Source organism: Dryobates pubescens, chromosome 12 (genome assembly GCF_014839835.1).
Source record: "Dryobates pubescens isolate bDryPub1 chromosome 12, bDryPub1.pri, whole genome shotgun sequence".
Lineage (NCBI taxonomy): Eukaryota > Metazoa > Chordata > Aves > Piciformes > Picidae > Dryobates > Dryobates pubescens.
The window spans coordinates 12,129,683-12,155,587 of record NC_071623.1 but is presented as its reverse complement, the minus strand read 5'-3'; positions in this window follow the sequence as shown (position 1 = coordinate 12,155,587).

Below are 25,905 nucleotides of genomic sequence, written 5' to 3'. Positions count from 1 at the left end.
CAGTATAGCCTCCATTTTTAAATTGCTTTATTTCACAGGAATTATATTGCTATTTAGGGACAGAAATACCCTTTTCTGTCCTGTTTATGGACTTGGCAATCACAGAATCATAGCATTGTTAGAAAATGCCTCTAAGGTCATAGAGTTCAATAATCAACATAACACCATCATGGCCATTAAAACATCCAAACTAAACCTTTCCTGGCACAATTTCAGGCTATTTCCTCTTGTCCTATCAGTTGATTCTAGAGAGAAGAGACTGACCACCACCTTGCTACAATCTCCTTTCAAGCAGTTGTAGAAAGTAATGAGGTCTCCCCTCAGCCTCCTGTTCTCCAGAGTAAACAATCACAGTTCCCTCAGCTGTTCTTCACAAGACTTATTCTCTAGACCCTACACCAGCTTTGGCCTCTGGATATACTCCAGTCTTTCTTGTAGTGAAGGGCCCAAAACTGGAAAGAGTATTCAAGGTGCTGCCTCGCTAGTGATGAGTACAGAGGAATGATCAGTTCTCTACTCTTGCTGGCCACACTATTTCTGATACAGGTGGGGATGCTGTTGACCTTCTTGGCTAACTGAGCGCATTGCTGGCTCAGGTTCAGCCAGCTGTTAACCAACGTCCCCTGGTCCTTTTCCGCTAGGTAACTTTCCAGCCACTCTGCACCAAGCTGGTAGCTTTGCATGGGATTAGTGTGACCCAAGAACAGGACCTAGCATTTGGCTTTGTTAAAACTCGTACAACCAACCTTGGCCCTTTAATTCAGCCTGTCCAGGTCCCTTTGCAGTGCCTTCCTACTTTAAAGCAGATCAACACTCTCACCCAATTCCCTGTCATCTGCAAGCTTACTGAGGGTGCAGGTCATTGATAAAGGTATTCATTGATAAAGTTATTCAAGAGAACTGGTTCAAATACTGAGCCTTTTGGAATACCAGTATTGACTGGCTGCCAACCGGATTTAACTCCATCCATCGCCACTCTTTGAGCCCTGCCATCCAGCATGTTCTTAACTCCATTAGGCAGGGTTTTCTAATGCCTTGAGTGATAGCAAAACTAGGCAGAAGGAAAGGATGGCCCTTGATAGGTCTTTCTTGATACACTTTAGAAGCAACTTGTCTGCCTTGAACTAGAAATAAAAAAAATCATCTTGCTTTTAATGGCTTTACTGTACCTAGGTACCAATAACAACATCTGAGAAAACAATGTATGCTTTCTGTGCATGTGGTTGCAGGAAACTACTTCTTCATGGAACAGTCTATAGGATAAGAATGCATTGTAGCCTGAATTATTGTAGTGTAGCCTAAACAGTCGTAGCAGAGAAAGCACTGGCACAAGAGGAAATCAGACGTCCCCACACTGGAGGACCATGTGTTAGTCAGTATGAATGCAAGCCAGAGAAGTGTTAGGGAACTGTGAAACTGATACACAAGGTTTATTTATGCTGGTATGGCAGTTTTAGGCTGACGCCTAGGAAAATTTCCCATGGATTGAGTAGAATAGTGGTAGAATGTAACTAAATTACAATTGGATGCAAAAGAAAAATAATTATAAGGTCTAAATAATCCCATTGCTCTGATAACTAACATAAAGATATCTGTATAAACTAACTTTCTGCTCTTTTTGGATTCTTTGCTCTAGCAGATACTAGCTGATGCTTTTACTTGGCTGTTGCTGACCTTGGCTGAGTTTTTGTTGCTAAGTACTAAGCTACTCTCTCCTCTTCTCTCTCTCTTCCCTTGTACAGGGGCCAGGAAGGGATTTTGTCCAGGGGGTTTTCTTGTGTTGTTTATAAATGGTATATATTGTATATTTTGTATGCATTTGTTGTATTTCATATTTCTAGATTGTAGTTTTGTTTGTAAATGTAGCTTCATTTGCTTCCATCTGAGCTGGTCTGGCAATTTTTTGTGGGGGGTGTAATTTCAACCCATCACAGATGGTGAATCCATTAGCATGCTGTCTTAAAAGTGTGTGTCTTTAAGTGGTAAGAATAGCAGGAATCACTTATTGGAGGAAATTATATATCTGTATTCACAATAAGGTGAAGCTGAACTGCTCCATTATGCTGTTTGCCAATGACTGTTTAAATCCACAAGTTGAAGATGTATAGCCCTATACGCCTACCTCTGAAAATTGTTTGTAACTGTTACAACAGGTGAACTTGCCTTTAGATTTTGTGTTGAGGACTTAAAAATACAACAACTACTGGGTCATGATATAGCCTGTGCTGTACAGGCTATCATTAAAATCAACAGTACTTTAATATCTGCTCTAAGGTTTTACTGATTGTGGTAAATTGGTCTGGTACCCCACTGTTAAATCTGGATGCAATATTGCACTGGAGTAGAGTGTATTTATGTAGCATCAGAAAGGTCCTTTGTGTATTAATTATGTCACAGTTTCTTTTGTGAGTTTTTCTTCTGTCTGAATAACCTGCCAGGCATATACTCATGATGAATATCCATTTTCCTGAGTTGAGAGTACTAGCAAAAGGTTTTAGTGTAATTAGTTCTTTTTCAGATCTGTGTATAATCATTTGATTACATTTCTTTATTACATTTTGGAACAGATAATTAATACCATATCCTGTAACACGATTTCCTATAAAAAAACCAAAATATGCCTTCCTTTTATTGAAGACTGCAGTGCACCACAGTAATTGAATTTTGTAGACCAGAGGCTTAAAAGGAGTGCATTTTTTTTTTTCTTCTTACTAAGCGAGTGTTGCTTTCCCAGTTTTAAGGTGTGAGTTGCTTGCCATGAATGTGCTTTTGTTGGGATGCAAGTCTAGATGGACCCTGGGGAATCTCAACTCAAGTGTCAGAGGAGGTGACAGGTGGGTGGGATGTGAACTTGGCACTCTTTTCTGCTTCCCTCCTCATGCAATACTGGAAACAGGCTCAGGGAATGGGTGAGACTTCCAGTCTGCCGTGACACACTCCATGTTTGACACTCTCGGGATGTTTTACCAGCAGTCAGAACTCGCTCATGTTTTTCCTCTAGACTCAAACAGCTTCTTGATCTTTCTGTCAGGCATGCTTGGTCCCTGAGCCAGTTAAATGTTGGGGTTTTTTTTCTAGTTCTTCAGCTTGTAATTCTTTTGTCTTTGGGAATGATGTATTGTAGAATCTGGTCTAGGGAGCAGGCATCTTCACGAGTATTTCAAAAATAACATGATCTAAAAAACTTTCTGGCTGCAGAATGTCCAAAGCATCAAAGTAAAGGATGGTATAGTAATTTGTTTTGCAAAACAAACTTTTAAAATCTGTTAACACCACTTGGCTTTTCAACCATGTTCAGTTCAATTTGTGGTTTAATTCCTGTGATTTTTCCCATTTTTGTTTTTAAACAATTCTTTTAAAAAGTAATTTTCAGTCAAATGGTTTTCATATACTTTTTGCACTTTTTTTTCCTGTTGCTGTTACTCAGAAGAATCCCAATTCAAGCTTCATATCTGAAATTCAGACTCAAATTCAGATTCTCAGCCTGGCACCCACAGATACATTAATGCCATGGCTTCCAATAAAAAACAACTATGTACAATGTGTATTCTCTCAGGTTTCTTTATTTCTCTATCAGGGCTATGAAGATGAGTAGGGGACTCTTACAAGGAGAGATGAAGAACTCTTCATCCTGGAAAACAGATGACTGAGAGGGGATGTTATCAATGCATATAAATACCTAAAGGGTGGAGGTCATGAGGATATGGCTGGGATCTTTTCAGTGGTGGCCAGTGATAGGACAAGGGACAACAGGTACAAACTAGAATGCTGGAGGTTTCCCTTAAGCTTAAGGAGAAACTTCCTTACTTTGAGCACTGAAGCAGACTGCCCAGAGATGTTGTGGCATCTCCTTCTCTGGGGAATGGAATGTCTGCAGAGAAGAAACCTGCCTGGATGCATTCCTGTGCAACCTGATCTACGTATACCCGTGTCAGCAGGCATTTTGGACTAGGTGATCTCCAGAGGGTCCCTTCCAACCCCTACCATTCAATCACAGAATCACCAAGGTTGGAAGAGACCTCAAAGATCATCAAGTCCAACCTGTCACCACAGACCTCATGACTAAACCATGGCACCAAGTGCCACGTTCAATCCCCTCTCGAACACTTGCAGGCACAGTGACTCCACCACCTCCCTGGGCAGCCCATTCCAATGGCTAACAACTCTCTCAGTGAAGAACTCAACTCCTCCTAACTCGAGCCTAAACTTCCCCTGGGATTGATATGAATGCAACATTAATTTTGATATCTAGATAATGATGTCCATAGTATAAGGCAAAATGATGGCAAAATAAAATAGCTTTCAGAAAGATATTAAACAAGATTTCAGGTTTGTCTTGCCCACGATTCAGCTGTGGGATAGGAGAAAACAGTTATTTGCACAGAGGAAAAAAAACACCTTCAGAGTTGTGCCAGTTACAACAAAAATTCACAGCATATTGAAAAATTACAAAGTACTCATGGTTATCTACTATGTTACATAACTTTAATCTGAGCTGCTTTAGAAAGGAAAAAAAGCCTTTATTTTTTCTTTTTCCTTTTTTTTTTTTTTGGTGTTAACCTATCTACAGTACTGAGGTTGACATTTTGAAAAGCAAATGGTAAGTCTGAGTGTCTGAGAAGTCAGTTTCAGATGTCTTAAAAAGGCTTTAGGAGGTTAAGCAGCTGCTACCTGAAAAATGGACAAATGATGGACGACAAAATGGCACTATGGTGTATGAATGACTTGCATAAATGTTTACATCATTGTTATGTGCATAACACCAGATTTTCTTCTCTTAATTTAGTGTTACCATCCAATCGATGGTAATACAGCTCACAAAGAATCTGTTTATGGCAAATGCTTTTAAATGTTTTTTAATCATCTGTGGCAGTTTTCTAAATGCCAGGTCCTGCACTTGGGCCACAACAACCCCAAGCAATACTGCAGGCTTGGGGAAGTGTGGCTGGAAAGCTGTCTGGCAGAAAGGGACCTGGGAGTTGTAGTCAATAAGTAGCTAAATATGAGCAAGCAGTATGCACAGGTGGCCAAGAAAGCCAATGGCATCCTGGTTTGTATTAGAAATGCTGTGTCCAGCAGGAGTTGGGAGGTGATTGTCCCCTTGTACTCTGCTCTGATGAGGCTACACCTTGAGTATTGTATTCAGTTTTGGGTACCTCAGTACAAGAGAGATGCAAAGGTGCTGGAGCCAGTGCAGAGGAGGCCAATGAAGCTGGTGAAGGGCCTGGAGAAAAAAATCTTATGAAGAGCAACTGAAGAAGCTGGGGATGATTAGTTTGAAAGAGAGGAGGCTGAGGCAAAACCTCATTGCTCTCTACCTGAAAGGGCTTTGTGGAGGGGTTGGTGCTGGTTTCTTCTTCTAGGTAATAAGCAACAGAACAAGAGGGAACAGCCTCAAGCTGTGACTGAACAGATTTAGACTGGAAATTAGGGAAAAAAAATCATGTGAAGAGTGGTCAGGGACTAGAATAGGCTGCCCAAGGGAGGTGGTTGAGTCACCAACCCTGGATGTGTTTAAAGGTCATTTGGATGTGGTGTTTGGGATATGGTTTAGGGGTGAACCTTGTAGAGTAGGGTTATTGAGTGGACTTGTTGATCCTGAGGGTCTTTTCCAACCTGAATGTTTCTGTGATTAGATTTTGGTTTCATATATAAGCATGTTCTTATTAGGGAGAATTAGAAATTTACTGGACAAAGAGTTGGGTTGTGCTCAAATACATATTGGCCTCAGAAAAGAGTGGGAGGAAATCTCAGATTGCATTTGTTTTAATCTTTGTAGAATACCAGTGGACACAATTACAGTTGGAGAAGCTAATACATTGGGCTGTAAATTTATTTATATTTCTTACTAACACCTATCTCTATAAAAGTGTTATTGGAGGATCTGATTGAAGGGCTTGACAGAAGTTGTTATAGATAAATAGGCAAAGTCAGTATTAATAAAGACCCAAGATCAGATAAGAATCACCAAATAGTTTAAGTAACACAGACATGAAGCAGCTCAGATAAATTGACAGTTGTGATGTGAAGGTTCTCATATAAAACTTTAGTGCCTCTTACTGATGCCAAGACTCCAGGGGCAAGTTGGGAACCACTTCAAGTTAAGGTTGAAGACTGTATGGGATAAATGAGGAGAAACAGTGAATGGGGGAACACAAGGCTAAACACAATACACCAGGGAAGTCTTTGTAAAGGAAATTCATGCTTGGCAAACCTGATCTTGTTTGAGCAGCTTGCTAGAATTTCCAGAAGGCATTAGTCAGTTTCCCTTAATCAAAGAATCTTACAGAAACAAATCTGCCATGGGAAAGAGAGAAGGTCCTTTCAGGTGTGAGTAGTTGCTTAAAGAACAACACCCGTCCCTGCCCTTTATTTGCTAAACTATGAATTCCTAATTAGAGCAAAACAGGTAGGTAAAATGCATAAGATATTCATAAGGTGATGGTGAACTGTAGCAATCATCCACATCCATCATCCTGGGCTTCATCAAGAGAATAATAACCAGCAGGTCAAGGGAGGTGATTCGCCCCCTCTACTCCGCTCTGGAGTCCAGTTCTGGAGCCCCTGTTACAGGAAGGATCTGGAGGTGCTAGACCATGTCCAGAGAAGGGCCATGAGGATAAGAGGGCTAGAGCTCCTCTTCTATGAGGACAGACTGAGGGAGTTGGGGCTGTTCAGTCTGGAGAAAAGAAGGCTCCAAGGAGATCTTACTGTGGCCTTCTAGTATCTGAAGGGGGCCTACAAGAAACCTGGGGACAGACTTTTTGGGGTGTCAGGTAGTGATAGAACTAGGGGGAATGGAACAAAAATAGAAATGGGTGGATTCAGATTGGATGTTAGGAAGAAGTTCTTCCCCATGAGGGTGGTGAGACACTGGCACAGGTTGCCCAGGGACGTGGTAGAAGCCTCATCCCTGGAGGTTTTTAAGGCCAGTCCCTGCCTATAGCAGGGAGGTTGGAATTAGATGATCCTTGAGGTCCCTTTCAATCCTAACAATTTTATGATTCTAATGAATGTTTGCTGCTTTCTGGTGAAGTAAGCTTGTAATTTTCTGAAACTGGCCAGAGAGGAACATTACAAAAATAAGTATTCAGCTGTGTCACTGCAATCTGCATCTGACTTGATAGGCAACAGATTTACATTGCATCTCTTGACCATTGCAGGTCTGTACCGCATATTCTCTGTTAATTTATAGAAATTGGGGAACCTGCCTGAATCAATAGCTCTAACTTGTCAGTGAGATGCCCATTGTAAAACCTTTCCAGAAACTTGAAATGAGCTATCCGAATGCCCTGGAAATGTGAGTTCCTCAAAAATACACTGTCCTGGCTTCAGGAAAGCTTGTCTTAGTCGATCTTTGCTGATTTGCTGCTGTGATGACAAGACAACTGATCAGAAATATTGGCTCCGTTGGTTTACAGCTATAAATTCCTTGAGACTCAGTCAAATAGCCGAGTGGATTCAAAAAGCTGAAATATAACCCAAATGGAGTTAAAACCTTTGAGACAGTTAATATATGTCCTAGGGATTTTCTGAGAGAGATTAAAAAGTGAGACTTAATGCTAGAATTTAAACATCCAGATCAGAGCAAGGAAGGAACGGAAGGAAAAGTGCTTCAGATCAGCTGGTGAGTGGAAAGAAATAATCTTGAATTTTTATAAAGTTTCTTTAAATTGAAGATGGTTTGAAAGGGGTATGTGAGACATCCTTTACAATACCCATTGTGTTCTTAAGTGTTTTCAATTTGCTTATTTTGAAAATTCTTCTGAATATCCTGCTGTATCTTAACCTGCAAGGTTGTTTTCGTTTGGTTTTAACGTTTCTCTAACAGATGAAACCTGTGAGCTTTTCAAAGTCAAGAGCCAATTTGAAAAAGCTGTTTTTCTGTATCCCTGAACAACATTTCTCAAAAATACAGCAAATGTATTTACAGTTCCTACAAGCAGAACTAGAAAATTCTAGCTAGATGTTTCAGTTATGCTGTAGCCATTTGTTCTCTTCCTGCATTTACTTGAGAGGTTCAAGCATCAAAACTCAGGTACAGATTTGAGTTTCTGGCAATTTTGTGTTGGTATATTTAGAAGTGAGGTTATTTTTTCAATTGTTTCCTAGCAGTTACTTTTATTAGGAGAGTGCCCAGAGGTCAATGAAAAATGGAGCCATTCCATGCTAGCCATGGGGAAAAAGAAACCCACACAAAAATAACAGATGATCTGTGTAGCAAACTTCATTATGCATACAATCAAAGTAGACATCACCAAGGGCCTTTTTATAGTGGCAAAATACCTAGTGTTTGTGATTCCACAAAGGGGTTTAGTAATGAGATTAACTTTATTTCTAGCCATTATTCCTGGTCTATATTTAACTGCTGTTTCTGAAAAATTATATGGGCTATTTTCTTACTGTGTTTTAGCATTCATTCATCCATTTATTTCTTTGACAACATAGCACAAGTATCCTGTTTGTTTGGGTCAATATTGTTTTGGTTTACTTTGTTAGTGTTCTTGGTTTGTTTATCTGTTGACTTTGTCTTTTTATTTTGTTTTTTCCAAGTGCTAGAGTCTCCCTCATCCTGTCTCTTAAAGATATGTTGACAGAGTAAAACTGTGCATATGGTTACTTGTTGTTGTGTCTAGTAGTGGCTTTGTAATGGCTACAACTTACTTAGCAAACCTATACAGTAGCTTATACCTCAAAAATAACATCATGTTTCATGTAAATTTCAATGACAAGTTAGGCTTTGTCATTATTTCTTGTCTCTTAATGGCAAAGATTATTATAAATACTTTTTTTTTAAGATTACAAAGTTACACTTTGGAATTGCTGCATCATATCAATGTTCTGGCCAGCTCTAAACCAAAGCATCAGAAACATTTGAATTAAATTGTACAAAGGAAACACAGATTTTTATATAAATTTGCATAAGTGCTTTGTTCCTACATGGGATTTTTTTCTTTAAAATTGTATATTTATCTCTGATGAATTTGAAGTTTCAAAGATCCCTGCAAAACACAGAACTTAATTATGTGAGGAGAAAATGACAGATACTCTTTGAACAGTAGCCCTGCCTCACCTTCAAGATATTCTTAGTATTGCGAACTTGCATTTATTTTGAAGTTCACCTGTATTTTCATGACCTGTACAAGGTCCCTCACATCACAGTTATGTTCAAAATGACTCTGTGGGCAAAAGCCTAGTTTCAGTTACCAATAGTTGCATAAAGTCTGAAATAAGACAAATTAAATGAAAGAAGTCATGTGTAGATGTGTGTACCTGGGAAGTAAAGGAAGCTATAGTCTGAGAACTTTCTCAACTTGTTTGAATGACCTTGTAAATAAAGTTGATGAGATGGAAAATTGTGTTGGAGATGTCCTTCCATGACAGAACAAATTTTTCTAGTAATTTAATCAAAGGAATATTCTGGGTTTACATGGGTGCATCTAAAGAGAATAAAAAAACCCAAACCAGGATACTTCTAGGATTTACATTAAAATAATTGAAGAAAGGTGAAGAATATCACCCTGAGAACTGAATTCCAGCTTAATAATCCTATGGGGTTTTTTTTGGGGAAACCACTAATTCTCAGTATTGTGCTAAAAAAGGAACCAAATGTCATCACTGAATTCTGGGAGAGTATTTATACCTTTGGATCAAGTGAGTCCCTCAAGTTTGTTAGTAACAGAAGTGCTGGGCTGAGGGCCACAGTAGAAGGCTTGTGTGACCATGAGACAGCCTGATGACACCCTTCCTTGGGCAGAGCAGAGCCCATGGCTTCCTGAAGCACATGGCAGGAGAGTGTGTTCCGATATTCCCCTCCCTGGTGGGATATCAGGTGCAACAGTCCACATGAATGTACTCTCTGTGTCTCTCCTACTTGATATTCAAGTGGGCAGAGGGAAGGAGTAGGTTGATTGGAGTGCTCATGACTTCTACCATATACCTTGACTGTAAGGTATTTTTATTTTAACAATACCGTACAAATTAAAATGATGAAAATGTGACATAAATGAAGCAGGTGATATTTGTTGTACTTTTGGTTGGTTTTGGAGAAGTGTTTCACTCATTTAGTGCGGCTGGTCTTAGTGGACTACTCCAATCTTGGCTATTACTGCAGGGGATACTGTTGGAGAAAATTGAAAGCCTGATTTGCAGATGGAACTGGGAGGATACAATCGCCAATTGAGTCAATAGGAATGCAAAGAAAACATCCAGACTGAGATGACGCAGAGAGTGACTTTTTCAGAATTTCAGAGGGATTGGCTGAGAGAACAGCACTTGTCAATAAGGAGTTCCCATGGCAGAGTCTCAGTGTGATAGAGAGTTTCTTCTCAGGGATGAAGAGAGCTTTCAAAATTATTTTTGGCAGTGAAAACAACTTCAGAATTGGTCATGGAAGGATGGCAGTAAAACAAAAATGCATTTAAAAAATCCCAAATGGTTGGCTGTTGCTGAAACCTATTTGTTTATTTAAAAAACCCAACAACCTAATTCATATATATGTATGAAAAAGCTAGGAATGCATAAATTCCTACAAAGGTGAAGGACGTATTTCAGTCATTTGAAATTTTCTCTTTGAAAATGTGTTGATTTGTTTTCTAGAGGGAAAGAAAGGTGCTACCTGTAATCCTGCAGGTTTTAACCCTGCAGGTAATCCTGCAGAAATACAATCATCAAAGTATTGCTTATGTTGATTCCTGTTAAGAAATCACAGGAGAAAGAGGCTCAGAACTTGCCTGAGTTAAGTTTTGCTACCAAAACACATTCAGATAGAAGTGTGGATCTCCCAAGATGTAATCGGTTTGCCTTCTGGTGTCGTGGCTACGTTTGCAGCACAATTATAGCTTTGCTACTGCTGTATCTGTTAGGGAACAGATATAAAAAGCATTTGAATGCAATCCGAAGAAACACTTAAAACTTCTGGAGTAAAATCTGCTTTTAGTTGCAAAGTCAAGTTTTTAGTAGCAACGTTGGGTAAATTTCACATTTAAATTGTGGTTCCTTATCTAAGAGACATTCTAAAATGTGATTCTAAAAAATAATAATGCATTGTGTGTTTCCTGGTCTACATAGTATTTATTAAACTGTGAAAGTGCTCTAAATTTGGGCCTTCTCCAGGAGGATGGGAGGGAGAGCACATAATCTCCAGCTGAGTTTGAGTAACGTAGTAAAGAAGGTACTGATAGAGCTGCTAGATAGTTAGTTTGCAGAGACAAATCTTAGCCTGTATGCACTGAATTTCACAAATATCATAGGATACACAGGAGTAAGGGGAATGAAAACCTGAACACGTATGAATTTCCATCATAACTCTGACAGCCAGAATAATGATATTATCTAAAAAAAACCCACAACCAAAACCACACAATTGCTATTCTACAGGACAAGATTTCCAGTGTCCTAGAATAAAACGTTCAGAAACATTCCACCACTTTAATAGTTCATACTTTTTTTTGTACATTCAAAAATCAATTTTGTAAAGTGTTAACCAAATGTCTGCATAAAACTTGCTGGTTGGTTGGTTGTGTGCGTTTGTGCTAATTGCATTGTCTTTGAGTTAAAAAATCCGGTATTTCTCTCTTTAATTATTCAGGTTTGTGTTAATGGGTCTGGCATTTCATAGAAAGAATGAATCTTGTCAATTTGATGTTATAATAACTAATCTGATTCAAACTACTTACCATGCCATTAGTTTAGAAATTGATTTCTAGATGTCAAATTCAGGATTTTTCAGTTGTGAACACTTTATAAACCCCTTTGAGAGGGGAAGGGGATTGATTTTGCTTTTCTGACCACAGACAACAAATTTAGGAGCTTCTATTCCCCAGAAGTGGCTGGACCAAAACTCATCTGAATTTGCTCGTCTTTCCCTATATGTTTTTATACAGATAAATATAAGAAAAGAAATGTCATAGGTAGATTAAAAGCTGCTTCTTGTGCTTTGTTATTAATGCCTGAGTTTGTAAACTACACAATGCTATTCTCACATCTTGAAGCTTAATGAATTCTCACTAAAATCCAAAAAATTACCAAGTTAAAGCATGAGGAAGTCATCCAGACATGGTTTGAGCTATCAGGAGAAATCAGTGAAGTGGATGAATGCCTTTATGTTGTCTTCTTTCTGTTTGACTCTGTGGTTGGAGTGGTGTGGGGTGTTTTGTTTTGTTTTGTTTCAAAATTGTTTTGTTTTGCTGGGTTTTGTTGATTTTATTATTTTTTTTAACATTGCTTTTAAAATTATTCCTTTTAGCAGGAATTGTGTTTTTCTCTTTTATAAAGGGAGTTCTGATAAAATGAAGTTGTGAAATGTGAAATTGAATTGTGTTTGGAATTTTTAATTTGGTTTTGTTTTGTTGGGTTTTTTATAGTCAATCTTCAGTGCTTAATCCCAGCTTTATCCTGACCTTTCCCTCTGATGCTGTTTTGGGCATGATTTCCTCAGTGGGCCTTGCTTGGAGTTTTTCACCCTGGGTGGGTTTGAAGGTGACTGGGTGCATTAATACACACTGAAGGAAATCCTGCAGTGATGTGTCTTCATATGGCAGAATTATTGTATTTGTTCTGTGGTTGCGACAACCAGAAGAAACAAAAAGCAAGTAGCTCAGGCTCATTTCCCTTCCCACCATTTTTTTTTTTTCCTCCTGTTTGTGCTGCTGTAACTGTGATTAGAGTCATTATTGGTTTTGAGGTAGCCAGATCAGAAGTGGCACAATGCAGCATCCTTTTCCAAGTAATTTTGTCCTCCTTCTGCAAAATCATCAACACCTGGGAGATGAGAAGATAACATTTCATATGTTGGACACTCAGTGTTGTGGAAATGAAACTGTATTACTCATTCTCTCACTGTATTATGAATATGAAAATAAAGTTAAATTGTTAGAATTTCATGTTCTTCCCCTGAAAATTTTCACAGAACCATAGTGGCATTCTTGTCCTTATAATAGGAGTGCAAGTTGTCTAAGTCTCAAGAGCATTTTTCTTTTTCTGATTTCCATTTCAAACCAAACTCTTGTTGATAAGTGAAATTACTGTGCAGAAAACCTCTGAAGGAGAATGCACACTTCATTTAAGCCTCCCTTTCTCAGGGGCTAGTCAGAGCATTGGGAGCATGAAGGTGCCACTGGGAAAAAGAAATGTAGCCTTGAGCTAGGTGACAAATGATGTGTTAGCATTGATAAGCAGATAGATGTGTGTAGTGCTGTGTTCCCAACAGAAAATGTGCTTTTCTGGCTGAGAGAGTGAAGGATGCAATTTAAGACTTAAATAGGCAAATATTCAGTTGTGGATTCTGAAGAAGCTCATTCAAAGGTGTCCTAAGCAAAAGACTCCTTTCGTCATGATGTACAGAACAGGCCAGCTATTTGCACGATACGAACAGCAGCAGCAGTAATAATAACTCACCTGCATTTTCAGATCAGAGTATATGGAGGTAGTCATCTTATTAGCAGTTAAGGAAATAATCTCCTAAACTTCCATTTCAGATGACAGTTATTGGCATAATACTACTTCATGTGGGGAAAAAAAAAAGTATAAATATTTAATAATGATTTGCTGGGATGATGCATCAGTATTTGTAGATGTTGCTTTGGTTTAGTTTGTCAAAGATGACAGTGATATTAAGAAGAATGAAGTATTAGGCATAATATTCGTAAGTTATTTCCTTTTATTATGGTGTTTTTTTTCCTTGGTTGTCAGTTGTTTATTTCAGATATAGTGATGGAGTTTTAAAAAAACCAAAACATTTAAATTCCTCTCATTCAGGTGTGATAAGTAAAGGAAGAAACCTCTTAAGTGTATTTGTTTTGCCAGGCCTGCCATTAGCTCGCATTCTTCTCAGGTGGATGACACTAAGTGTAGGGAAAGAGTAAGGTTCCTCAGGTATTGATCAACAGCAAGTGTTACAAATCTTGATTTTGATTACTAGGCTTAATTTTAATTTCATGGGTTCTATCTAGTATCTATAACTTATGTGGAAACTTGGAACAATGCTTGAAGGAAGAGACAAATTTTCCCCCCTTTTTTCCTCTCCCCACCCCTTTCTCTTTTATACTTAAGCAAGTCTCCAGTCCTCTTTCAGGTGGTATGTTGGAGGCACCCAACAGCCTGGACATTAGCTGATAACTTAATAGCAACTCTTACCCATTGGCTCAATTATATTTTAATAGCCAATGTAGCAGGAGGATGCTGCCAGAGTTTTTGGTAGACTCACCAGAGTTTGTGGTTTTTTCGTCTGTAATGATCAAGGATGTCTTTACCTAAATCACATTGCTCAAAGCCTTGTCCCTCCTGACCTTGAATGTTTCCAGGGATAGGGAATCTACCCCTTGTCTGGGTGACCTGTCCCAGTGTTTCACAACTCTCACTCTGAAAATTTTCTTCCTCATATCTGGTCTACATCTACTCTTTTAGTTTAAAATAATTAGTCTTTGTCCTATCACTACAGGCTCTATCCAAGAATAGAGATTAATAAACTGTCACTCATCAGTGCATTCTAGGAAATACTAGATATTATTCACTGAATTTATGTTAAATATCATTTAGAACTGGATTTTTTTTTAACCTGAGTTAGAAATTTTTGTAGTTCTTAGATTTGTTTTTTGATTGTAAAACTAAAGTTACTGTAGGCACTGTCCAGATTCTGAGTACATTTAAGCAATGAAATTTTGCTCGTGTCAGTGCTCCTGGTAAATAAATTTGAAGTTTCTACATTTGAGTGTGCACACTGAGCGTGGAACTGCAGACAATGCTGTAGTATTGCCTGACATAGTTACAGAAGTGAGTTCCCCACCCCCCCAACCAGAACCTGGCACTGAAGCAATTAAATATGCCTTTCTTAGCTAGGGTAGTACAGGAAGGTGCAATATCTTTGTGTGAATGTGACAGGAGAAAATTGCATTCAAACTCTTGTCCCAGCCAATAAATCTTATAGCAGCCAAAGTTTTCTTGGGATGATGCTTCAAGCAAAGCATAAGAGTCCCAGAAAAGAGACCAAAAAATAAAAATGCAGCCTCTTAATATTTTCATGATTCTCTTTATCTATTGGCTCTTTGAGCATTAAGGTTTTTAAGTCCCCCTAGTGGATATTACACTCATCCCATAAAGCAAAAAGAAACTATCTTGTCATATCTTCCCATTCACAACAGACTTCTTAAAGATCCAGCATTCCATCACTCACAGCAAATTATTCACTGTCAGTCCACAGTGTACTTAAAAATTAAGAGAACTTTTGATGTATTCACATGAGTACATACAGCTGAATAGTGTTTTCCATGAAGGAATAAATTGTGGAGAAAAATTAATCCAGTTCATTTTGGGTTTGGTTGTGTTTTGTTCAGTTTCTTGTTTGTGGGTGGTTGGTGTTTTCTGTTGGTGTTTTGTCAGTTGGTTGGTTGGGGTTTTTTCCCCATGTATTTGTCTGCATATGTCTTAGCCATACTAGACTAATGATTTTATTTTCTTACTCCAGCATGGTAGGCACATGTAAATCTCAGTTTAAACATCTCCCTTTGGAAAAGACCATGCAATAGACCTGTGAAGATGGAAAGAGCACCTGTGGCTTTGATATTATCCAATATGGCTCAAGAGCTGATCTTATAACTCTATATATGTACATTCACAGTGTTTTTTTGTGGGTGTTTGTGGGGTTTTTTTGCTGTGTTTTTTTTTTTCCCTTTTTTTTTTTTTCCCCTTTCTTCCATACTTTCTCTCTGGTGTGGATGCTGGTTTAGGCTTACGGCCAAAACTGTTCTTGGAAGAGGAGAGCTGACTTCTGTTTGTAACAAGTGCTGATATGACTGTTTCTTGGTGTTTTTTGAAAGACATTTTCTGACTGATAACATGGCTGCATTTTGCCATTCGGAGCAGAAGCAGAAGAGTGATGCTTTTACTCAAGTCTGTTGAATTGGGAAGTATCGACAGACATGAAGCCTGCTTCAGGAATACATTGATGGCAGCAACTGTAATTACTTTAGCTGTGCATATATTAATGTCAGACAGGGATAAGCCTGAAATTGCTATGAAGAAGCTTTCTGCCTGTACCAGACAAGTGACTTTGCTGGCCTTTTGTCATTCCTGGTGAGGGAAGAAATGAGCAAACCCTTCTGTGAAAGGGCAGTTAATACTTGCTGGTTAGAAACCAATGTGCATCATGGAGTGGAAATATCTCTATCTTCCACAGATTTTCTTAGTTCAGCCTGAAATATTTTTTGGTAATAAGGAGAGAGAAAAAGAATAGAAAAGAGAAAAAAAAAGGCATACTATTTAAACCTAAGCATACAGCCATGTAGAAATCATGAATTAGAATTATGAAAAAAACCCAAGCAATTTAATTGCTTTTCCATTTAAACTTTCCATTAGTATCCAATCTATTTGTGTGTGTGTTATACTTTTGCCCCTTTTGGAGCAGTAGAGCAATCTGTCCTGCTCTAAACTAGGACAGACTCTTCAGTTTGAAGAAGAGGAGGCTAAGGGGAGACCTCATTGCTCTCTGTGACTACATGAAAGGACGTTATGGAGAGGTTAGCACTGGTTTCTTCTCACAAGTAATAAGTGATAGAACAGGAGGGAATGGTCTCAAACTGCAATAGGGGGAAAAATCACAGAAAGAGTAGTCAGCCATTGGAATAGGCTGCCCAGGGATGTGGTTGTCACCATCCTTGGATGTGTTTAAAGGTTGTTCAGATGTGATGCTTGGGGATATGTTTTAGGGGTGAACTTTGTAGAGTAGAGTAGGGTCAATGGTTAGACCTGATGATCCCAGAGGTCTTTTCCAACCTAAATGATTCTATGATTCTCCATCCACCCCAAATATACAAATACAATGGTGCAGATGTCATTGGCATTCTGGACAAGTTTAGCTGTTGATTACAGACTAAATTTGAGCATTCAGTTTTTTTTAAAGGAGAGGGCTTTGAGGAGGGTGCAGTTGCTGAGTATCTGTAGGAGAGGAGGGTAGTAATAATTTCCTAGATGCTGCTGCTGACATTTTCAAACTGTATACAGAAGCTTAAGTACCATACATGGTGAATCTTTCTTTCTTTCCTGTGAAGCTGGGCGTTGATGCAGGTGTCTGTTATTTTTACCAGGACAAGCTTTTTTGTTTGTATTGACTGAAGTTGTGGTTCCCCAGGAAATTTACAATATAATTTTTTTTTTCCTGTGATAACAAGGTCATTAAGCTCTGCATATAAAGGGTTCATACTGTAAATCAGTGCAAATGTAATGTAATACAGTGTTATAAGCTTAGTAGAATGTGCCTTGAATTTTAAATAGTGGGGGAAAAGAAAAAGAGAGATAATAACTGCTTAGGGAACATGTATTCCCACAACACTTTGTTTCCATATGCAATACTTGGTGTAAAAATTTGTTTTTTATAATTGTTCTAACAAAACTGCTGTCCATGTTGTGTACTCTGTTGATATCATCAAAATCTCATCATTTTTTTCTGGGACAATACAAAATTCATTGCATACTGATATAATACAAGACGATGTTAAAAATCAAGCCTGGCAAGCAAACCGACCTTTGGCAGCTGACACCGTGCTCTCTGATGCCATTCAGTGTCCCAGATATGCTGGAAGTTTGACAAGATGCAAGAGAGAGGGTTTAATTAGGCCACAGTTTTACTAATTTCACTAATCTGAGAGTTGTGTTTCAGTCACCCACACAATGTAGATTTCTCTTCTTCCTCCCTTGTTCCCACCTGTCTGGGAAGTGCTCAGATCCTTGTGCATAGCTCTAGACCATCACAGATGTGAGATTTGGAGGGATAATGCCACAGAATTCACTAATTCCTTCCTTTTCCTGGGAATCATCTCATTAAAAGGTCATGCCTTCTCCTAAATCTGCTTTCAACTCTGGCTTAGTGAGGAAAGGTTCTTGCTAAAGTGTGTTCTAAATTACATTATATGGTTTTCTAACTATGGCTTATAAGGCACCCCAAATATATAACTGCACCCTGACTACTCTGGAGATATAATAAAGTATTTGCAGTACTGAGAAATAGGAAATATAGAAGTCCTATGGATGAGAAAATAGGATTAGCTGCTCTGCAACTGAATGGAGACTTGGAAGAAGTTTGGGGAGGAAGGATGGTGGTTCCTGTGTGTGGTGGGCTGGGCTGTGTGCGAAGATGAGGTGCCCACAGCTTGGATGATAGCCCCTGCTTCAATGACTGACTCCTGAATTTTACAGTGAGCTTTGACTTTGTTTTTCCCATCCTACAAAGCATCCTTTCTTGCTGTGGCCTGCCTTAAATCTTAAATCAAGGCTTAGTATTGAGACCTATTATGTTTAATACCTTTATCAATGATGTGGATGAAAGGATCCACTGGAAGATTGCAGATGCACCAAGCTGGGCAAGAATGTTGATCTGCTTGAAGGCTCTCCAGAGGGATCCAGACAGAGTGGACCAATAGGGCAAGACCTGAGAAACTTTCACCAGAGGAAGTTTAGGCTGGACATTAGGGAATATTCACCAAAACCATTGTATTTGGTAGCCCAAGTGGTTGAGTCTATTAGGCTTGCATGACAACATTTTCTAGAGGAGGGGTTACAGGGGTAGCTTCTATGAGAAGCTAATAGAAACTTCCCTCATTTTAGATAAATCCAATACCACCTTGACTCTGAAATGGATCCCCTGCTGGCCAAGGTGGAATCTGTCAGCAATGGGGGTAGTGCCTCTAGGATAACATATTTAAGAAGGGTAAAATAACCTACAAATTGTAGGTAGGAAAGAGGAGCAAGAATTTGTGAGAAACTCTGTTTCAGTACCTGAACTACCTCTTCTCCCTTCTTCACTGACCTTGGTTTCTGCAATGATTCCCCTGTAGTCCATGGTGAAGACCATGGTGAGGCAACCTGTCTACCTGCAGACTTTTGAGGTCTGAGCTGCAGCAGATACCCACTTGCAGCTGGTGGAGGACCTCATGCTGGTGCAGGTGGATGTGCCCAAAGGAGGCTGTGACTGTGTTGAAAGCCCATGCAGGAGCAAGCTACTGGCAGGACCTGTGGAGAGAGGAGCCCATTCTGGAGCAGGTGAAAGATTAGACCCTGTTGAAGGGATTCACCCTGGAGATAATATATACCACATGGGTTGTCCCGGTCCACAGCTGTTCTGTGAGACCTCTGAAGCATTACAGGAGATATGGACCAAGTCCATCACCTGAGAGAATGACAGCTCTTGAAATACAGAATGAGCCAATCTAACTTGTTTTTCATCAGAACTTGTAATGGAATGATGTTAGAGGATTGCTTTTATGCATATCATAGATTTTTGGCATGGATTTAGAAAAGATTTTATAACCTTATGTTTTGGTCCAGAGAGGGAAAGAGACTTGGGTCTTTTGAATAGTCCCATGTTATGAAATTAGAGGCACAAGCAAGGCCAAAATACCAACAGTGAGGCTATTTATTACACAAATGAAGTGGATGGATCAGAAGGGGAGAGGGAGAAGATGGAGAGCGAGGGAGAAGAGGGAGAGAGAAGAGGAAAGGAATTATATTACCACATCCCCTCGCCCCCCAAGACAGTTTGAGTCTGTGGAGTAAGGCTGCTGCAGCTTTGGCATCCTTGTTGGTTGTGCTGTCCTCTGAGCAGCCTCTTCAGCTCCATGAGTTGCAGCAGGTGGAACTTAGGACACAGAGAGAGGGTTCCTCTTGGTCTGCTTCTTCCAGGCTACATGATGATGTCTGTCATTTTTCTTTCCTGGTATTCTCTGTTTTTCTTCAGAGCAGCATTATCCAGGTCTTTTCTTTCTCCTGTGTTTTCCTTCTCCCAAGCCAGTAGTATGTATATTCCAGAGAGTATCGATAGCAGTGGCCTCTGCCAATTTCCAGGACAGCTGGTAGAGTTACTGTCCCTGAAGATGTTCAGAAGGGGATTGGACATGGCACTTGAAGCCGTGGTTTTGTTGTTATGAGGTGTTAGGTTGGACTTGATGATCTCTGAGGTCTTTTCCAACCTGGTTGATTCTATGTTTCTATACAAAACAGTAACAACAACAACAACAAACATGGCAAGAAACAAAGCAAACCAACCTTTTTTTCTTTTTAGCATGTTCATTTCCAGGAAACTAAGATGGTTTTGCTTTCTTGTTCTTCTCTTTGATTTGTGTATTGTAACAAAATACTAGACATCCACTCTTAAATTTTCAGTGTTAAAGCAGATTATTTGGAGAGGAATACAAAATGTGAGGTATGTTATTTCTGCTGGCGAAAGAGGGACAAAAGGGTAGAAGTTTCTTTTCTTTGTGATACCCCCTCTGTTAACTTGCATTCTGGCAAGATCCCTAGATACTGCAAAGAGTCTGTTGTGAAGCACAAGGCAGCTATTGTGGACTTTATTTTGGTTTCATTTAGAATATATACCAAAACATCTTTTTATGACACTCTATCATTTTTATTTCCTGCTATGAAAATAGTAAATATAAAATCTTGAGAGGGTTTTTTTTAATATATGTTTGTGAAACCCTTTTGCTATATTTATCACAGGAAAGTGAGGAGGTGTTTGCTTCTTCAGATATAGTTTCATGTGTTATTACTATGTGCTCTGACATACTCAGGCACCCCAGATGGTGGGAACCCCATCAGTGAGTAGAACCCCAGAATGTATGGCAAGCCTCAATTTACTGAGTATTAAGGAATTTGCTTTCTGCCCCCTGTTGTTTTTACTTTTGTGTGAACCTTCTAATGTACCAAAAGGCATCAGGTAAGTGCTGTCTGTGAGGCATGTATGGTGGGTTGCTTTTTATAAAGGATTCAGTAGGGTTTTCTGAAGGAGTTACTGGTTTATCATGGATCTGAGTGAAAATGTTGACCGAGATTTTAACTAAGGAACTCAGTTGAAAAACAGCCTTACAAAGCATTGCCAGTAAAGGACTCTTACCATCTTCGGAGATTTTGGACTAGTGTAAATGGTTACAATGTCATCAGTAATCTCACGCAGAAGTCTGTTTTCTACATTAAAACCACAACCTGAACCACACAGATAATAATTCGGGAAAAAAATACAGCAAAGAAACAATGAGAAGATAAGTTTGGGATACTGTAAGAATTTGGAGTTGGGTAGAATTTGTTTTAAGGCTCACGGGAGACCTTATTGCTGTCTACAACTACCTGAAGGGAGGTTGTAGCCAGGTGAGGGTTGGTCTCTTCTCCCAGGCAACCAGCACCAGAACAAGAGGACACAGTCTCAGGCTGTGGCAGGGGAGGGTTAGGCTGGATGTTAGGAAGAAGTTATTCTTAGAAAGAGTTATTTGCCATTGGAATGTGCTGCCCAGGGAGGTGGTGGAGTCACCATCCCTGGAGGTGTTTAGAAAGAGACTGGATGGGGTGCTTGGTGCCATGGTTTAGTTGATTAGATAGTGTTGGATGATAGGGTGGACTTCGTGATCTCAAAGGTCTCTTCCAACCTATTCTCTCCTATTCTCTCCATATATAGATGTCACATGCATTATACCAAATGGGTAACGATCCATAAGGACACCAATACAATAAATCAGAAGTATCACTAAACCAGAATGTGACTACAGTAGCAGTAGAAATGATCAATAGAAAGCTTTTGAGAGCATGTGATCTCCAAAACGTTTATTGACCAGCTGCCATTTAACCAGTTCCCTAATTTATCTTATGTGACAATCATCTGCACATCTGTATTTGGTGAACATGGAGAGAAATGTTAAGTACTTTGCATAGAAGCTGCACTGTGTGAGAGTACTCATGGGCTCAAAATCACCATGAGCTGAGTACTGGCACACAGGGGATGCACAGAAGGACAGGATGTGGGATGTGTAAGGTCTTGGTTTTTCAGTTGTTTAGGCTTGTATTTATTTATTTCTGCTACATCTGTCATGCATCATCATATACACAGGCTGTAGCTGTAGAAAGAATGAACAAATTAAGATGCTTACGTCAATAATTATTTCAAGCCTGGTAATGCTGAACAGTCTCTTCTCCCAGAGATGTAAAGGTACAAGTGGAAGAAGATTAAAGCTGTGTAGTTCAAGTCAAATTCAAAATGAGCTGTAAGAGAACAAAATGCATGTTTTACATAATTAGCATCTTAAAACTTCATGTTTTATGCTAACAGCACGCACAATACTTGCTTAAGGGGAAAGATTAGCAGTGACTCCTGAAGAGTTCAAGGTCACTAATTATCTAAGTGTTAAATAGTGAAGCTCTGTGTTTCTGCTTTCAGATGCATGTTAAATATTTGGAGAATGAGTTAACTCTCTCTCTATATATATATATGTTTTTCTTTCTTGCTGGAACCTTGTATTTTAAATTCACTGTCACTGAAACACATATGCTATGTGAGAACAAAACGTAGACTTTTGTTGGCTTATCTGTAGACGTAAGTGGAGGTTGCCATTTAAAATCCTCAACAGTTGCCGAATTTGAGAGATCATATGATCCATGTTTGTAGCAGTGTTCAGATGACTATCACACAGCAATATTCAAAACTGATATAGAGCACCCACTTTTTAGCATGCTGCGATCTGCTGTTAGACATGCCCTTGGAGAACTGTTTCTGTGACATCTTTTACCAGTTTTTTTTATCTGTGTGCTGTAACACGAAATCCTGGGGTAGCTGAGGACATGGTTGCTTAATATTTTTGTAAGCACATTTTTAACAAAACTTTGCAAGACTTTCTTACTATAAAATGGGGTCAATCTCACTTTGAAAGGTTGGTCATGAGTCCTTCTAATGCATCCTCAGATAGGTGTATTCTGAGCTTTTGGTTTATGGCAAATGCCTGAACTTGGGTGAATTTCATACACCTCAGATTCAGATAAAAAAAATAAAGATGACTTCTGCACAAAAATAATTGGATGAACTATGGTGCAGATGAGCAAAACATTTTAAACCTCTGAAAATTTCTTCTCCAGGGATGGTTGTCAGATGTCTGACTGGATAACTTCAAACATCCACATCTGAAAAGTTTCTCTGGCCGAAAGAGTGATCCTGTCTGGGTGACTGGATCTTTGAACTATTCTGTGATATTCTCAGGGCTTGTAAGCACCTATGTGGAGATGATGGTTGCACTGCTCTTTTAGTTTCTAGAGACATCACTTAGTAAGATTTGTTAATTTTCAGGGGATTTTATGTACTCTTCTGTAGTATGCATGCATCTCTCTATCTATTTATCTATCTTTACCCCAGACTTCAACAGTCAAAGCTACATGTGCCATAAATATCAAAAGTCATCCTGAAAACTACTGAGATATTGTCGTGCAAATGAAAGTACTGATGGCTCTAGCTCCATGGGAAAATGATTCTTTGTGGCCAGCTTACTTTTTAAATCGTACATCAGAAATCCTGTAATTGAGAAGTAGGTAATAAAGAATGATTAACACTAAGAAATAATAATTCCTGTCTGTATTGTCCAAACAAGCTTTCCAGTGCCCCAGTTGGAGATGCTTATTAATCTGAACATGCACAGTATATTATTAAGGTATTTTCTTGCCCGATCGATTGAATTAGTTGTTTACTAAGGGAAGGATGAAGTACCTGGGAATAATGGGAAGCAGAGGAAAAAAAGGAAGAGAAATTTTCTTTCTTCAGGAGAAATTAGCTAAGCAAACAAACCATTTTTGCTAGGTAAAATCAACATTCATTTTTGCATACCAGAGACAGTGCATAATGTAGAGCAGCATGTAGGACTGAAGGTCAAGACCAGACTGCTTGCATCATTGTTCTCAGTGATACATTATCTACTCTTGCTTAGCTGCAGTCACTAGTGCTTCCTAGGAGAAAAACAAAAAGGAAAGAAGAAAGGCCAGAAAGAGGAGATTTTAGAGAGGAGACAGTATATTAGTTATAATTGTGAATGCACCACCATAATCAAACTCCAGCACAGTGGATATAACAGTTAGTCATTCTAGTAGCAGTGAAATAATTAAAATTAATAGACATGTCTTTGTCATAAGCTGTGGATGGAATAGGAAGAGAGATGGGCTTCCTTCCATTCTCATGCTGTTGTCAACCAAACAGACTGAAGTTGCTTTGCCTACCAAGTTCAGTACTGTAAGAAGCAGAATACCATTTGATGAGTGTTTTTTCCAATTGTTTTTCTTCTTTTTCTAGATTTGGGGCAGCTCTGTGTAAGGCAAAACAATTAAGTCTTTGTGTTGTTGGGCAGTCTGGGAATGCTATCTGTGAAGCTTCCTCTCTAAAGCGAGTCATTCCATATGGGTGGGTTACTATAATTATAGCTGTGCAGATGATGAATCTACTTACAATAGGCAGAAACCAAAGCTGTTGTTTTCTAGGGGAAAGGCAAAAAAAACTAGAAAGCAAAGCCAACTAACAATCTGACCTATTAGTATGTGGACAAAATGACTGATACTGGTTTCTCCTCCCACATTCTCCATTTGTCTTGGGACTGTTTTTCTGTACAACTAGTGAGCGTAGAATAATACAAAACTAGTATATTACAGTTGCCTTCTCCTCCCAAAGAATGATTTTTCAAATGTTAATTTTTATCCTAGGGAAAAAATGGCTGTTTCCCATAGACCTGATATGAATGGGAAAGGTCCATGTGGCTAAACAGCACTGTGTAATACTGAAAGATAAACCTTAGTGCATTCTCCTTGTAATGTTATACATATTTCCATCACTCCCACTATATTCACACACAGACCCCTGCTTTTGGTTGTTTTTGTTTTTGGACATCCCCAATATTATTTGGTTTATTAACATATTAATTTTATTTTCTTTAATATAAATATTTTCCATTCATAATCTTGTACAGCTCAAAATTCACGGAACTAGAAATCAAGCCTGTAGCAAGTTTTGGGGTACTTTGGGTTTTCCCTGCAACTACAGGCTATGTGAGCTATGAACTCAAACTTGTGTTTTGTCAAATACCATGTAAATTCTTTCTCTCTCTCTCTGTGGTTTTAAAATCATAATGCAGCCAGAAGTGTGAAATATTAAGCATATCCTTTCATTTACTTTGAATTTATGGCAACTTCAAAGTTAGTCCTCGCTTGCTGTCTGGTTTGTTTCATTTCAGATGACTTGAACTGTGAACAAAAAGGAGCTGACAGTATTTTCAGATAGGCACTTCATAGTTGTGCACTTTGCAACTATACGATAGGACTGTCTCTGTTGTCTTGAATGCACAATTAGCTTGTTGATACGTGCTGCTACAGACAGAGGAACAGATGTAGTAATTCTGCTTTATTTACATGAAGTTTCTAAAAAGGCATTTGCTGGCAGCAAGCTCGGAATAAATACAGCATCAAATATAAACTGTGTCGCGCTATTCAGGTGTCAGCTGTGCCATTTAGATGTGGGCAAGAGCAGGGAGGCGGATCCCTTCCAGCAGAGCTGGGAGCTCTCCTGTGCTCGTCACCCCTGGTGACGATGCCCATGAGCAGATTTTTGCTGGAGGACTGTGCCTGTCCTTCTGCATAGGGGACCCTAGACCCTGCCTCTAGTGCTTGGGTTGATGAGCATGGGGTGAAGAGAGGTGTGCCCTGCAGTTGCACCTACGTATAACACCACTGTGGGAGGCCTAGGGGAAGCAATCAGATGTCCCAATGTTTCAGTGTTGGGTTTTGGTTGTTTTGTTTTTTTTTCTGAAGTAGAAGATTCTTCTACTTCCTCCCCCCCCCCCCCTTACTTTCTGGGTGTTGGAGCTCCCCTAAGCTCATGTTTTCAAGCTCCTTTTTCGCATCCAAGAGGTTCAGAAACTTAGTGGAGATGGGAAGTTGTGGGGGAGGAAGGGAACGGCTGGGGTGGGGGAGGGTTTCAAATGACAGAGAAGTTCAACCTATCTTATCTGATTGAAGTGAGGCTTAAGTAAAATCCTGTGAGCCTTTTGAGCCGGAAATATGAGATCTGGTGAATGATGCTGAGCTGGTTGCTGTGGCAAGGGAAAGCTCTTCCTGGGGGTTTGTGCC